The sequence below is a fragment of the Natrix helvetica genome, assembly GCF_964273705.1.
Source record: "Natrix helvetica genome assembly, chromosome: 3".
Classification (NCBI taxonomy): domain Eukaryota; kingdom Metazoa; phylum Chordata; class Lepidosauria; order Squamata; family Natricidae; genus Natrix; species Natrix helvetica.
Window position 1 is genome coordinate 103,239,451 of NC_138549.1, and position 14,828 is coordinate 103,254,278.

The window sequence follows — 14,828 nt, forward strand, 5'->3', positions numbered from 1 at the left end:
AATTTGCCCCCTCCTAACCATATCTAAAGGATAGGAATCCATTGGTGAGGTCGGTTTTTCCCTCCGAATTCAAGGGGGCCTATCCCTAACCCTAAGTTGGTTTTTTCCCCCTATGGGATTTCCCCATGTATTTCACCGGAAAGCATAGAAGGTGGGGAATCGAAACGTTGACCCCCTCCTAACCATATCTAAAGGCGAGGAATCCATTGGTGAGGTCGGTTTTTACCTCCGAATTCGAAGGGGCCTAACCGTAACCATAAGTTGGTTTTTCCCCCCTATGGGATTTCCCCATGTATTTCCCCGGAAAGCATAGAAGGTGGGGACTCGAATCGTTGACTCCCTCCTAACCTTATCTAAAGGCTAGGAATCCATTAGTGAGGTCGGTTTTTCCCTCCGAATTCAAGGGGGCCTAACCCAAACCTAAGTTGGTTTTTTCCCCTTATGGGATTTCCCCATGTATTTCACCGGAAAGCATAGAAGGTGGGGACTCAAAAAGTTGACCCTCTCCTAAACATATATAATGGCTTGAAATCCAATGGTGAAGTCGAATTCAAGAGGGCCTAACCGTAACCCTAAGTTGGTTTTTTCGCCCTATGGGATTTCTCCGTGTATTTCACCAGAAAGCATAGAAGTTGGGAACTCGAAATGTTGCCCCCTCCTAACCATATCTAAAGGCTAGGAATCCAATGGTGAGGTCGGCTTTTCCCTTTGAATTCAAGGGGGCCCAACCAAACCCAAAGTTGGTTTTTTCCCATTATGGGATTTCCCCATGTATTTCACCAGAAAGCATAGAAGGTGGGGACTCGAAACATTGACCCCCTCCTAACCATATCTAAAGGCTGGGAATCCATTGGTGAGGTCAGTTTTTCCCTCCAAATTCAAGGGGGCCTAACCCTAAACCTAAGTTGGTTTTTTCCCCTTATGGGATTTTCACATGTATTTCACCGGAAAGCATAGAAGGTGGGGACTCGAAAAGTTGCCCCCTCCTAACCATATCTAAAGGCTACGAATCCATTGGTGAGGTCGGTTTTTCCCTCTGAATTCAAGGGGGCCTAACCCTAACCCTAAGTTGGTTTTTTCCCCCTATGGGATTTCCCCATGTATTTCACCGGAAAGCATAGAAGGTGGGGACTCGAAACGTTGACCCCCTCCTAACCATATCTAAAGGCTGGGAATCCATTGGTGAGGTCAGTTTTTCCCTCCAAATTCAAGGGGGCCTAACCCTAACCCTAAGTTGGTTTTTCCCCCCTATGGGATTTCCCCATGTATTTCACCGGAAAGCATAGAAGGTGGGGACTCGAACCGTTGATCCCCTCCAAAAGATATCTAAAGGCTCGGAATCCATTGGTGAGGTCAGTTTTTCCCTCCGAATTCAAGGGGGCCTAACCCTAACCCTAAGTTGGTTTTTCCCCCCATGGGATTTCCCCATGTATTTCACCAGAAAGCATAGAAGGTGGGGACTCGAAACGTTGACCCCCTCCTAACCATATCTAAAGGCTAGGAATCCATTGGTGAGGTCGGTTTTTACCTCCGAATTCAAGGGGGCCTAACCCTAACACTAAGTTGGTTTTTTCCCCCTATGGGATTTCCCCATGTAATTCACCAGAAAGCATAGAAGGTGGGGACTCGAAACGTTGACCCCCTCCTAACCATATCTAAAGGCTAGGAATCCATTGGTGAGGTCGGTTTTTACCTCCGAATTCAAGGGGGCCTAACCCTAACACTAAGTTGGTTTTTTCCCCCTATGGGATTTCCCCATGTAATTCACCAGAAAGCATAGAAGGTGGGGACTTGAAAGGTTGACCCCCTCCTAACCATATCTAAAGGCTAGGAATCTATTGGTGAGGTCGGTTTTGCCCCCGAATACAAGGGGCCCTAAACCAACCCAAAGTTGGTTTTTTCCCATTATGGGATTTCCCCATGTATTTCACCGGAGAGCATAGAAGGTGGGGACTCAAAACGTTGACCCCCTCCTAACCATATCTAAAGGCTAGGAATCCATTGGTGAGGTCAGTTTTTCCCTCCGAATTCAAGGGGGCCTAACCCTAACCCTAAGTTGGTTTTTTCTCCCTATGGGATTTCCCCATGTATTTCACCGGAAAGCATAGAAGGTGGAGACTCGAAACGTTGACCCCCTCCTAACCATATCTAAAGGCTAGGAATCCGTTGGTGAGGTCGGTTTTTCCCTCCAAATTCAAGGGGGCCTAACCCAAACCTAAGTTGGTTTTTTCCACTTATGGGATTTCCCCATGTATTTCACCGGAAAGCATAGAAGGTGGGGACTCGAAAGGTTGACCCCCTCCTAACCATATCTAAAGGCTAGGAATCCATTGGTGAGGTCGGTTTTTCCCTCTGAATTCAAGGGGGCCTAACCCAACCCAAAGTTGGTTTTTTCCCATTATGGGATTTCCCCATGTATTTCACCGGAGAGCATAGAAGGTGGGACTCGAAAAGTTGCCCCCTCCTAACCACATCCAAAAGCTAGGAATCCATTGGTGAGGTCGGTTTTTCCCTCTGAATTCAAAGGGGCCTAACCCTAACCCCAAGTTGGTTTTTCCCCCCTATGGGATTTCCCCATGTATTTCACCGGAGAGCATAGAAGGTGGGGACTCGAATCGTTGACTCCCTCCTAACCTTATCTAAAGGCTAGGAATCCGTTGGTGAGGTCGGTTTTTCCCTCCAAATTCAAGGGGGACTAACCCAAATCTAAGTTGGTTTTTTCCCCCTATGGGATTTCCCCATGTATTTCACCGGAAAGCATAGAAGGTGGGGACTCAAAAAGTTGACCCTCTCCTAAACATATATAATGGCTTGAAATCCAATGGTGAAGTCGAATTCAAGAGGGCCTAACCGTAACCCTATGTTGGTTTTTTCGCCCTATGGGATTTCTCCGTGTATTTCACCAGAAAGTATAGAAGGCGGGGACTCGAAATGTTGCCCCCTCCTAACCATATCTAAAGGCTAGGAATCCATTGGTGAGGTCGGTTTTTCCCTCTGAATTCAAGGGGGCCTAACCCAACCCAAAGTTGTTTTTTTCCCGTTATGGGATTTCCCCATGTATTTCACCGGAAAGCATAGAAGGTGGGACTCGAAAAGTTGCCCCCTCCTAACCACATCCAAAAGCTAGGAATCCATTGGTGAGGTCGGTTTTTTCCTCCAAATTCAAGGGGGCCTAACCCTAACCCTAAGTTAGTTTTTCCCCCCTATGGGATTTCCTCATGTATTTCACCGGAAAGCATAGAAGGTGGGGACTCGAATCGTTGACCCCCTCCTAACCATATCTAAAGGCTAGGAATCCATTGGTGAGGTCGGTTTTTCCCTCCGAATTCGAAGGGGCCTAACCCAAACATAAGTTGGTTTTTTCCCCTTATGGGATTTCCCCATGTATTTCACCGGAAAGCATAGAAGGTGGGGACTCAAAAAGTTGACCCTCTCCTAAACATATATAATGGCTTGAAATCCAATGGTGAAGTCGAATTCAAGAGGGCCTAACCGTAACCCTAAGTTGGTTTTTTCGTCCTATGGGATTTCTCCGTGTATTTCACCAGAAAGCGTAGAAGGTGGGGACTCGAAACATTGACCCCCTCCTAACCATATCTAAAGGCTGGGAATCCATTGGTGAGGTCAGTTTTTCCCTCCAAATTCAAGGGGGCCTAACCCTAACCCTAAGCTGATTTTTTCCCCCTATGGGATTTCCCCATGTATTTCCCCGGAAAGCATGGAAGGTGGGGACTCGAAACGTTGACCCCCTCCTAAGCATATCTAAAGGCTAGGAATCCATTGGTGAGGTCAGTTTTTCCCTCCGAATTCAAGGGGGCCTAACCCTAACCCTAAGTTGGTTTTTTCCCCCTATGAGATTTCCCCATGTATTTCACCGGAAAGCATAGAAGGTGGGGACTCGAAACGTTGACCCCCTCCTAACCATATCTAAAGGCTTGGAATCCATTGGTGAGGTCAGTTTTTCCCTCCAAATTCAAGGGGGCCTAACCCTAACCCTAAGTTGGTTTTTTCCCCCTATGGGATTTCCCCATGTATTTCCCCGGAAAGCAGAGAAGGTGGGGACTCGAAACGTTGACCCCCTCCTAACCATATCTAAAGGCTAGGAATCCATTGGTGAGGTCAGTTTTTCCCTCCGAATTCAAGGGGGCCTAACCCTAACTCTAAGTTGGTTTTTTCCCCCTATGAGATTTCCCCATGTATTTCACCGGAAAGCATAGAAGGTGGGGACTCGAAACGTTGACCCCCTCCTAACCATATCTAAAGGCTGGGAATCCATTGGTGAGGTCAGTTTTTCCCTCCGAATTCAAGGGGGCCTAACCCTAACCCTAAGTTGGTTTTTCCCCCCTATGGGATTTCCCCATGTATTTCACCGGAAAGCATAGAAGGTGGGGACTCGAACCGTTGATCCCCTCCTAAAGATATCTAAAGGCTCGGAATCCATTGGTGAGGTCAGTTTTTCCCTCCGAATTCAAGGGGGCCTAACCCTAACCCTAAGTTGGTTTTTTCCCCCTATGGGATTTCCCCATGTATTTCACCGGAAAGCATAGAAGGTGGGGAATCGAAACGTTGACCCCCTCCTAACCATATCTAAAGGCTAGGAATCCATTGGTGAGGTCGGTTTTTACCTCCGAATTCGAAGGGGCCTAACCCTAACCCTAAGTTGGTTTTTTCCCCCTACGGGATTTCCCCATGTATTTCACCGGAAAGCAGAGAAGGTGGAGACTCGAAACGTTGACCCCCTCCTAACCATATCTAAGGGCTAGGAATCCATTGGTGAGGTCGGTTTTTCCCTCTGAATTCAAGGGGGCCCAACCCAACCCAAAGTTGGTTTTTTCCCATTATGGGATTTCCCCATGTATTTCACCGGAGAGCATAGAAGGTGGGGACTCGAAAATTTGCCCCCTCCTAACCATATCTAAAGGATAGGAATCCATTGGTGAGGTCGGTTTTTCCCTCCGAATTCAAGGGGGCCTATCCCTAACCCTAAGTTGGTTTTTTCCCCCTATGGGATTTCCCCATGTATTTCACCGGAAAGCATAGAAGGTGGGGAATCGAAACGTTGACCCCCTCCTAACCATATCTAAAGGCGAGGAATCCATTGGTGAGGTCGGTTTTTACCTCCGAATTCGAAGGGGCCTAACCGTAACCATAAGTTGGTTTTTCCCCCCTATGGGATTTCCCCATGTATTTCCCCGGAAAGCATAGAAGGTGGGGACTCGAATCGTTGACTCCCTCCTAACCTTATCTAAAGGCTAGGAATCCATTAGTGAGGTCGGTTTTTCCCTCCGAATTCAAGGGGGCCTAACCCAAACCTAAGTTGGTTTTTTCCCCTTATGGGATTTCCCCATGTATTTCACCGGAAAGCATAGAAGGTGGGGACTCAAAAAGTTGACCCTCTCCTAAACATATATAATGGCTTGAAATCCAATGGTGAAGTCGAATTCAAGAGGGCCTAACCGTAACCCTAAGTTGGTTTTTTCGCCCTATGGGATTTCTCCGTGTATTTCACCAGAAAGCATAGAAGTTGGGAACTCGAAATGTTGCCCCCTCCTAACCATATCTAAAGGCTAGGAATCCAATGGTGAGGTCGGCTTTTCCCTTTGAATTCAAGGGGGCCCAACCAAACCCAAAGTTGGTTTTTTCCCATTATGGGATTTCCCCATGTATTTCACCAGAAAGCATAGAAGGTGGGGACTCGAAACATTGACCCCCTCCTAACCATATCTAAAGGCTGGGAATCCATTGGTGAGGTCAGTTTTTCCCTCCAAATTCAAGGGGGCCTAACCCTAAACCTAAGTTGGTTTTTTCCCCTTATGGGATTTTCACATGTATTTCACCGGAAAGCATAGAAGGTGGGGACTCGAAAAGTTGCCCCCTCCTAACCATATCTAAAGGCTACGAATCCATTGGTGAGGTCGGTTTTTCCCTCTGAATTCAAGGGGGCCTAACCCTAACCCTAAGTTGGTTTTTTCCCCCTATGGGATTTCCCCATGTATTTCACCGGAAAGCATAGAAGGTGGGGACTCGAAACGTTGACCCCCTCCTAACCATATCTAAAGGCTGGGAATCCATTGGTGAGGTCAGTTTTTCCCTCCAAATTCAAGGGGGCCTAACCCTAACCCTAAGTTGGTTTTTCCCCCCTATGGGATTTCCCCATGTATTTCACCGGAAAGCATAGAAGGTGGGGACTCGAACCGTTGATCCCCTCCAAAAGATATCTAAAGGCTCGGAATCCATTGGTGAGGTCAGTTTTTCCCTCCGAATTCAAGGGGGCCTAACCCTAACCCTAAGTTGGTTTTTCCCCCCATGGGATTTCCCCATGTATTTCACCAGAAAGCATAGAAGGTGGGGACTCGAAACGTTGACCCCCTCCTAACCATATCTAAAGGCTAGGAATCCATTGGTGAGGTCGGTTTTTACCTCCGAATTCAAGGGGGCCTAACCCTAACACTAAGTTGGTTTTTTCCCCCTATGGGATTTCCCCATGTAATTCACCAGAAAGCATAGAAGGTGGGGACTCGAAACGTTGACCCCCTCCTAACCATATCTAAAGGCTAGGAATCCATTGGTGAGGTCGGTTTTTACCTCCGAATTCAAGGGGGCCTAACCCTAACACTAAGTTGGTTTTTTCCCCCTATGGGATTTCCCCATGTAATTCACCAGAAAGCATAGAAGGTGGGGACTTGAAAGGTTGACCCCCTCCTAACCATATCTAAAGGCTAGGAATCTATTGGTGAGGTCGGTTTTGCCCCCGAATACAAGGGGCCCTAAACCAACCCAAAGTTGGTTTTTTCCCATTATGGGATTTCCCCATGTATTTCACCGGAGAGCATAGAAGGTGGGGACTCAAAACGTTGACCCCCTCCTAACCATATCTAAAGGCTAGGAATCCATTGGTGAGGTCAGTTTTTCCCTCCGAATTCAAGGGGGCCTAACCCTAACCCTAAGTTGGTTTTTTCTCCCTATGGGATTTCCCCATGTATTTCACCGGAAAGCATAGAAGGTGGAGACTCGAAACGTTGACCCCCTCCTAACCATATCTAAAGGCTAGGAATCCGTTGGTGAGGTCGGTTTTTCCCTCCAAATTCAAGGGGGCCTAACCCAAACCTAAGTTGGTTTTTTCCACTTATGGGATTTCCCCATGTATTTCACCGGAAAGCATAGAAGGTGGGGACTCGAAAGGTTGACCCCCTCCTAACCATATCTAAAGGCTAGGAATCCATTGGTGAGGTCGGTTTTTCCCTCTGAATTCAAGGGGGCCTAACCCAACCCAAAGTTGGTTTTTTCCCATTATGGGATTTCCCCATGTATTTCACCGGAGAGCATAGAAGGTGGGACTCGAAAAGTTGCCCCCTCCTAACCACATCCAAAAGCTAGGAATCCATTGGTGAGGTCGGTTTTTCCCTCTGAATTCAAAGGGGCCTAACCCTAACCCCAAGTTGGTTTTTCCCCCCTATGGGATTTCCCCATGTATTTCACCGGAGAGCATAGAAGGTGGGGACTCGAATCGTTGACTCCCTCCTAACCTTATCTAAAGGCTAGGAATCCGTTGGTGAGGTCGGTTTTTCCCTCCAAATTCAAGGGGGACTAACCCAAATCTAAGTTGGTTTTTTCCCCCTATGGGATTTCCCCATGTATTTCACCGGAAAGCATAGAAGGTGGGGACTCAAAAAGTTGACCCTCTCCTAAACATATATAATGGCTTGAAATCCAATGGTGAAGTCGAATTCAAGAGGGCCTAACCGTAACCCTATGTTGGTTTTTTCGCCCTATAGGATTTATCCGTGTATTTCACCAGAAAGCATAGAAGGTGGGAACTCGAAATGTTGCCCCCTCCTAACCATATCTAAAGGCTAGGAATCCATTGGTGAGGTCGGTTTTTCCCTCTGAATTAAAGGAGGCCCAACCCAACCCAAAGTTGGATTTTTCCCATTATGGGATTTCCCCATGTATTTCACCGGAGAGCATAGAAGGTAGGGACTCGAAAAGTTGCCCCCTCCTAACCATATCCAACAGCTAGGAATCCATTGGTGAGGTCGTTTTTTCCCTCCGAATTCAAGGGGGCCTAAACCTAACCCTAAGTTGGTTTTTCCCCCCATGGGATTTCCCCATGTATTTCACCAGAAAGCATAGAAGGTGGGGACTCGAAACGTTGACCCCCTCCTAACCATATCTAAAGGCTAGGAATCCATTGGTGAGGTCGGTTTTTACCTCCGAATTCAAGGGGGCCTAACCCTAACACTAAGTTGGTTTTTTCCCCCTATGGGATTTCCCCATGTAATTCACCGGAAAGCATAGAAGGTGGGGACTTGAATGGTTGACCCCCTCCTAACCATATCTAAAGGCTAGGAATCTATTGGTGAGGTCGGTTTTGCCCCCGAATACAAGGGGCCCTAAACCAACCCAAAGTTGGTTTTTTCCCATTATGGGATTTCCCCATGTATTTCACCGGAGAGCATAGAAGGTGGGGACTCAAAACGTTGACCCCTCCTAACCATATCTAAAGGCTAGGAATCCATTGGTGCGGTCAGTTTTTCCCTCCGAATTCAAGGGGGCCTAACCCTAACCCTAAGTTGGTTTTTCTCCCCTATGGGATTTCCCCATGTATTTCACCGGAGAGCATAGAAGGTGGGGACTCCAATCGTTGACTCCCTCCTAACCGTATTAAAAGGCTAGGAATTGCTTGGTGAGGTCTATTTTTCACTCCGAATTCAAGGGGACTTAACCCTAAGTTGTTTTTTCCCCCTATGGAATTTCCCCATGTATTTCATCGGAAAGCATAGAAGGTGGGGACTCAAAAGGTTGAACCCCTCCTAACCATATCTAATCGCTAGGAATTTGTTGGAGACGTCAGTTTTTCCCTCCCATTTCAAGGGGGCCTAACCCTAACCATAAGTTGTTTTTTCCCCACTATGGGATTTCCCCATGTATTTCACCGGGAAGCATAGAAGGTGGGGAGTCGAAAAGTTGACCCCCTCCTAAAAAAATCTAAAGGCTAGGAATCCATTGGTGAGGTCGGTTTTTCCCTCAGAATTCCAGGGGGCCTAAAGCTGACCCTAAGTTGGTTTCCCCCTTATGGGATTTCCCCATGTATTTCACCGGAAAGCATAGAAGGTGGGGACTCAAAAAGTTGACCCCTTCCTAACCATATCTAAAGGCTAGGAATCCATTGGTTAGGTCGGTTTTTCCGTTCGAATTCAAGGGGACCTAACCCTAAGTTCTTTTTTGCCCCTATGGAATTTCCCCATGTATTTCATCGGAAAGCATTGAAGGTGGGGACTCGAAAGGTTGACCCCTTCCTAACCATATCTAAAGGGTAGGAATCCCTTGGTGAGGTCGGTTTTTCCCTTCGAATTCAAGGGGGCCTAACCCAACTCTAAGTTGGATTTTTCCCCCTATGGGATTTCCCCATGTATTTCACCGGGAAGCATAGAAGGTGGGGAGTCGAAAAGTTGACCCCCTCCTAACAAAATCTAAAGGCTAGGAATACATTGGTGAGGTCGGTTTTTCCCTCAGAATTCCAGGGGGCCTAAAGCTGACCCTAAGTTGGTTTTCCCCCTTATGGGATTTCCCCATGTATTTCACCAGAAAGCAAAGAACGTGAGGACTCGAAACGTTGACCCCCTCCTAACCATATTAAAAGGCTAGGAATCGGTTGGTGAGGTCGGTTTTTCCCTCCGAATTCAAGGGGGCCTAACCCTGACTCAAATTTGTTTTTGCCCCCTATGGGATTTCCCCATGTATTTCAGCGGAAAGCATAGAAGGTGGGGACTCGAAATGGTGACCCCCTCCTAACCATATCTAATCACTAGGAATCCGTTGGTGAGGTCAGTTTTTCCCTCCGAATTCAAGGGGGCCTAACCATAACCCTAAGTTGGTTTTTCCCCCTATTGGATTTCCCCATGTATTTCACCGGAAAGCATAGAAGGTGGGGACTCAAAAAGTTGACCCCTTCCTAACCATATCTAAAGGCTAGGAATCCGTTGGTGAGGTCGGTTTTTCCGTTCGAATTCAAGGGGACCTAACCCTAAGTTCTTTTTTGCCCCTATGGAATTTCCCCATGTATTTCACCGGAAAGCATAGAAGGTGGGGACTCGAAACGTTGACCCCCTCCTAACCATATCTAAAGGCTAGGAATCCATTGGTGAGGTCGGTTTTTCCCTCTGAATTAAAGGAGGCCCAACCCAACCCAAAGTTGGATTTTTCCCATTATGGGATTTCCCCATGTATTTCACCGGAGAGCATAGAAGGTAGGGACTCGAAAAGTTGCCCCCTCCTAACCACATCCAAAAGCTAGGAATCCATTGGTGAGGTCGGTTTTTCCCTCTGAATTCAAGGGGGCCTAACCCTAACCCCAAGTTGGTTTTTCCCCCCTATGGGATTTCCCCATGTATTTCACCGGAGAGCATAGAAGGTGGGGACTCGAATCGTTGACTCCCTCCTAACCTTATCTAAAGGCTAGGAATCCGTTGGTGAGGTCGGTTTTTCCCTCCAAATTCAAGGGGGACTAACCCAAATCTAAGTTGATTTTTTCCCCCTATGGGATTTCCCCATGTATTTCACCGGAAAGCATAGAAGGTGGGGACTCAAAAAGTTGACCCTCTCCTAAACATATATAATGGCTTGAAATCCAATGGTGAAGTCGAACTCAAGAGGGCCTAACCGTAACCCTATGTTGGTTTTTTCGCCCTATAGGATTTATCCGTGTATTTCACCAGAAAGCATAGAAGGTGGGAACTCGAAATGTTGCCCCCTCCTAACCATATCTAAAGGCTAGGAATCCATTGGTGAGGTCGGTTTTTCCCTCTGAATTAAAGGAGGCCCAACCCAACCCAAAGTTGGATTTTTCCCATTATGGGATTTCCCCATGTATTTCACCGGAGAGCATAGAAGGTAGGGACTCGAAAAGTTGCCCCCTCCTAACCATATCCAACAGCTAGGAATCCATTGGTGAGGTCGTTTTTTCCCTCCGAATTCAAGGGGGCCTAAACCTAACCCTAAGTTGGTTTTTCCCCCCATGGGATTTCCCCATGTATTTCACCAGAAAGCATACAAGGTGGGGACTCGAAACGTTGACCCCCTCCTAACCATATCTAAAGGCTAGGAATCCATTGGTGAGGTCGGTTTTTACCTCCGAATTCAAGGGGGCCTAACCCTAACACTAAGTTGGTTTTTTCCCCCTATGGGATTTCCCCATGTAATTCACCAGAAAGCATAGAAGGTGGGGACTCGAAACGTTGACCCCCTCCTAACCATATCTAAAGGCTAGGAATCCATTGGTGAGGTCGGTTTTTACCTCCGAATTCAAGGGGGCCTAACCCTAACACTAAGTTGGTTTTTTCCCCCTATGGGATTTCCCCATGTAATTCACCGGAAAGCATAGAAGGTGGGGACTTGAAAGGTTGACCCCCTCCTAACCATATCTAAAGGCTAGGAATCTATTGGTGAGGTCGGTTTTGCCCCCGAATACAAGGGGCCCTAAACCAACCCAAAGTTGGTTTTTTCCCATTATGGGATTTCCCCATGTATTTCACCGGAGAGCATAGAAGGTGGGGACTCAAAACGTTGACCCCCTCCTAACCATATCTAAAGGCTAGGAATCCATTGGTGCGGTCAGTTTTTCCCTCCGAATTCAAGGGGGCCTAACCCTAACCCTAAGTTGGTTTTTTCTCCCTATGGGATTTCCCCATGTATTTCACCGGAAAGCATAGAAGGTGGGGACTCGAAACGTTGACCCCCTCCTAACCATATCTAAAGGCTAGGAATCCATTGGTGCGGTCAGTTTTTCCCTCCGAATTCAAGGGGGCCTAACCCTAACCCTAAGTTGGTTTTTCCCCCCTATGGGATTTCCCCATGTATTTCACCGGAGAGCATAGAAGGTGGGGACTCGAATCGTTGACTCCCTCCTAACCGTATTAAAAGGCTAGGAATTGCTTGGTGAGGTCTATTTTTCACTCCGAATTCAAGGGGACTTAACCCTAAGTTGTTTTTTCCCCCTATGGAATTTCCCCATGTATTTCATCGGAAAGCATAGAAGGTGGGGACTCAAAAGGTTGAACCCTTCCTAACCATATCTAATCGCTAGGAATTTGTTGGAGACGTCAGTTTTTCCCTCCCATTTCAAGGGGGCCTAACCCTAACCATAAGTTGTTTTTTCCCCACTATGGGATTTCCCCATGTATTTCACCGGGAAGCATAGAAGGTGGGGAGTCGAAAAGTTGACCCCCTCCTAAAAAAATCTAAAGGCTAGGAATCCATTGGTGAGGTCGGTTTTTCCCTCAGAATTCCAGGGGGCCTAAAGCTGACCCTAAGTTGGTTTCCCCCTTATGGGATTTCCCCATGTATTTCACCGGAAAGCATAGAAGGTGGGGACTCAAAAAGTTGACCCCTTCCTAACCATATCTAAAGGCTAGGAATCCGTTGGTTAGGTCGGTTTTTCCGTTCGAATTCAAGGGGACCTAACCCTATGTTCTTTTTTGCCCCTATGGAATTTCCCCATGTATTTCATCGGAAAGCATTGAAGGTGGGGACTCGAAAGGTTGACCCCTTCCTAACCATATCTAAAGGGTAGGAATCCCTTGGTGAGGTCGGTTTTTCCCTTCGAATTCAAGGGGGCCTAACCCAACTCTAAGTTGGATTTTTCCCCCTATGGAATTTCCCCATGTATTTCATCGGAAAGCATAGAAGGTGGGGACTCAAAAGGTTGAACCCCTCCTAACCATATCTAATCGCTAGGAATTTGTTGGAGACGTCAGTTTTTCCCTCCCATTTCAAGGGGGCCTAACCCTAACCATAAGTTGGTTTTTCCCCACTATGGGATTTCCCCATGTATTTCACCGGGAAGCATAGAAGGTGGGGAGTCGAAAAGTTGACCCCCTCCTAACAAAATCTAAAGGCTAGGAATCCATTGGTGAGGTCGATTTTTCCCTCAGAATTCCAGGGGGCCTAAAGCTGACCCTAAGTTGGTTTCCCCCATATGGGATTTCCCCATGTATTTCACCGGAAAGCATAGAAGGTGGGGACTCAAAAAGTTGACCCCTTCCTAACCATATCTAAAGGCTAGGAATCCGTTGGTTAGGTCGGTTTTTCCGTTCGAATTCAAGGGAACCTAACCCTAAGTTCTTTTTTGCCCCTATGGAATTTCCCCATGTATTTCATCGGAAAGCATTGAAGGTGGGGACTCGAAAGGTTGACCCCTTCCTAACCATATCTAAAGGGTAGGAATCCCTTGGTGAGGTCGGTTTTTCCCTTCGAATTCAAGGGGGCCTAACCCAACCCTAAGTTGGATTTTTCCCCCTATGGGATTTCCCCATGTATTTCACCGGGAAGCATAGAAGGTGGGGAGTCGAAAAGTTGACCCCCTCCTAACAAAATCTAAAGGCTAGGAATCCATTGGTGAGGTCGGTTTTTCCCTCAGAATTCCAGGGGGCCTAAAGCTGACCCTAAGTTGGTTTTCCCCCTTATGGGATTTCCCCATGTATTTCAACAGAAAGCAAAGAACGTGAGGACTCGAAACGTTGACCCCCTCCTAACCATATTAAAAGGCTAGGAATCGGTTGGTGAGGTCGGTTTTTCCCTCCGAATTCAAGGGGGCCTAACCCTGACTCAAATTTGGTTTTGCCCCCTATGGGATTTCCCCATGTATTTCAGCGGAAAGCATAGAAGGTGGGGACTCGAAATGGTGACCCCCTCCTAACCATATCTAAACACTAGGAATCCGTTGGTGAGGTCAGTTTTTCCCTCCGAATTCAAGGGGGCCTAACCATAACCCTAAGTTGGTTTTTCCCCCTATTGGATTTCCCCATGTATTTCACTGGAAAGCATAGAAGGTGGGGACTCAAAAAGTTGACCCCTTCCTAACCATATCTAAAGGCTAGGAATCCGTTGGTGAGGTCGGTTTTTCCGTTCGAATTCAAGGGGACCTAACCCTAAGTTCTTTTTTGCCCCTATGGAATTTCCCCATGTATTTCACCGGAAAGCATAGAAGGTGGGGACTCGAAACGTTGACCCCCTCCTAACCATATCTAAAGGCTAGGAATCCATTGGTGAGGTCGGTTTTTCCCTCTGAATTAAAGGAGGCCCAACCCAACCCAAAGTTGGATTTTTCCCATTATGGGATTTCCCCATGTATTTCACCGGAGAGCATAGAAGGTAGGGACTCGAAAGGTTGCCCCCTCCTAACCATATCCAACAGCTAGGAATCCATTGGTGAGGTCGTTTTTTCCCTCCGAATTCAAGGGGGCCTAAACCTAACCCTAAGTTGGTTTTTCCCCCCCATGGGATTTCCCCATGTATTTCACCGGAAAGCATAGAAGGTGGGGACTCGAAACGTTGACCCCCTCCTAACCATATCTAAAGGCTAGGAATCTATTGGTGAGGTCGGTTTTGCCCCCGAATACAAGGGGCCCTAAACCAACCCAAAGTTGGTTTTTTCCCATTATGGGATTTCCCCATGTATTTCACCGGAGAGCATAGAAGGTGGGACTCGAAAAGTTGCCCCCTCCTAACCACATCCAAAAGCTAGGAATCCATTGGTGAGGTCGGTTTTTCCCTCTGAATTCAAGGGGGCCTAACCCTAACCCCAAGTTGGTTTTTCCCCCCTATGGGATTTCCCCATGTATTTCACCGGAGAGCATAGAAGGTGGGGACTCGAATCGTTGACTCCCTCCTAACCTTATCTAAAGGCTAGGAATCCGTTGGTGAGGTCGGTTTTTCCCTCCAAATTCAAGGGGGACTAACCCAAATCTAAGTTGGTTTTTTCCCCCTATGGGATTTCCCCATGTATTTCACCGGAAAGCATAGAAGGTGGGGACTCAAAAAGTTGACCC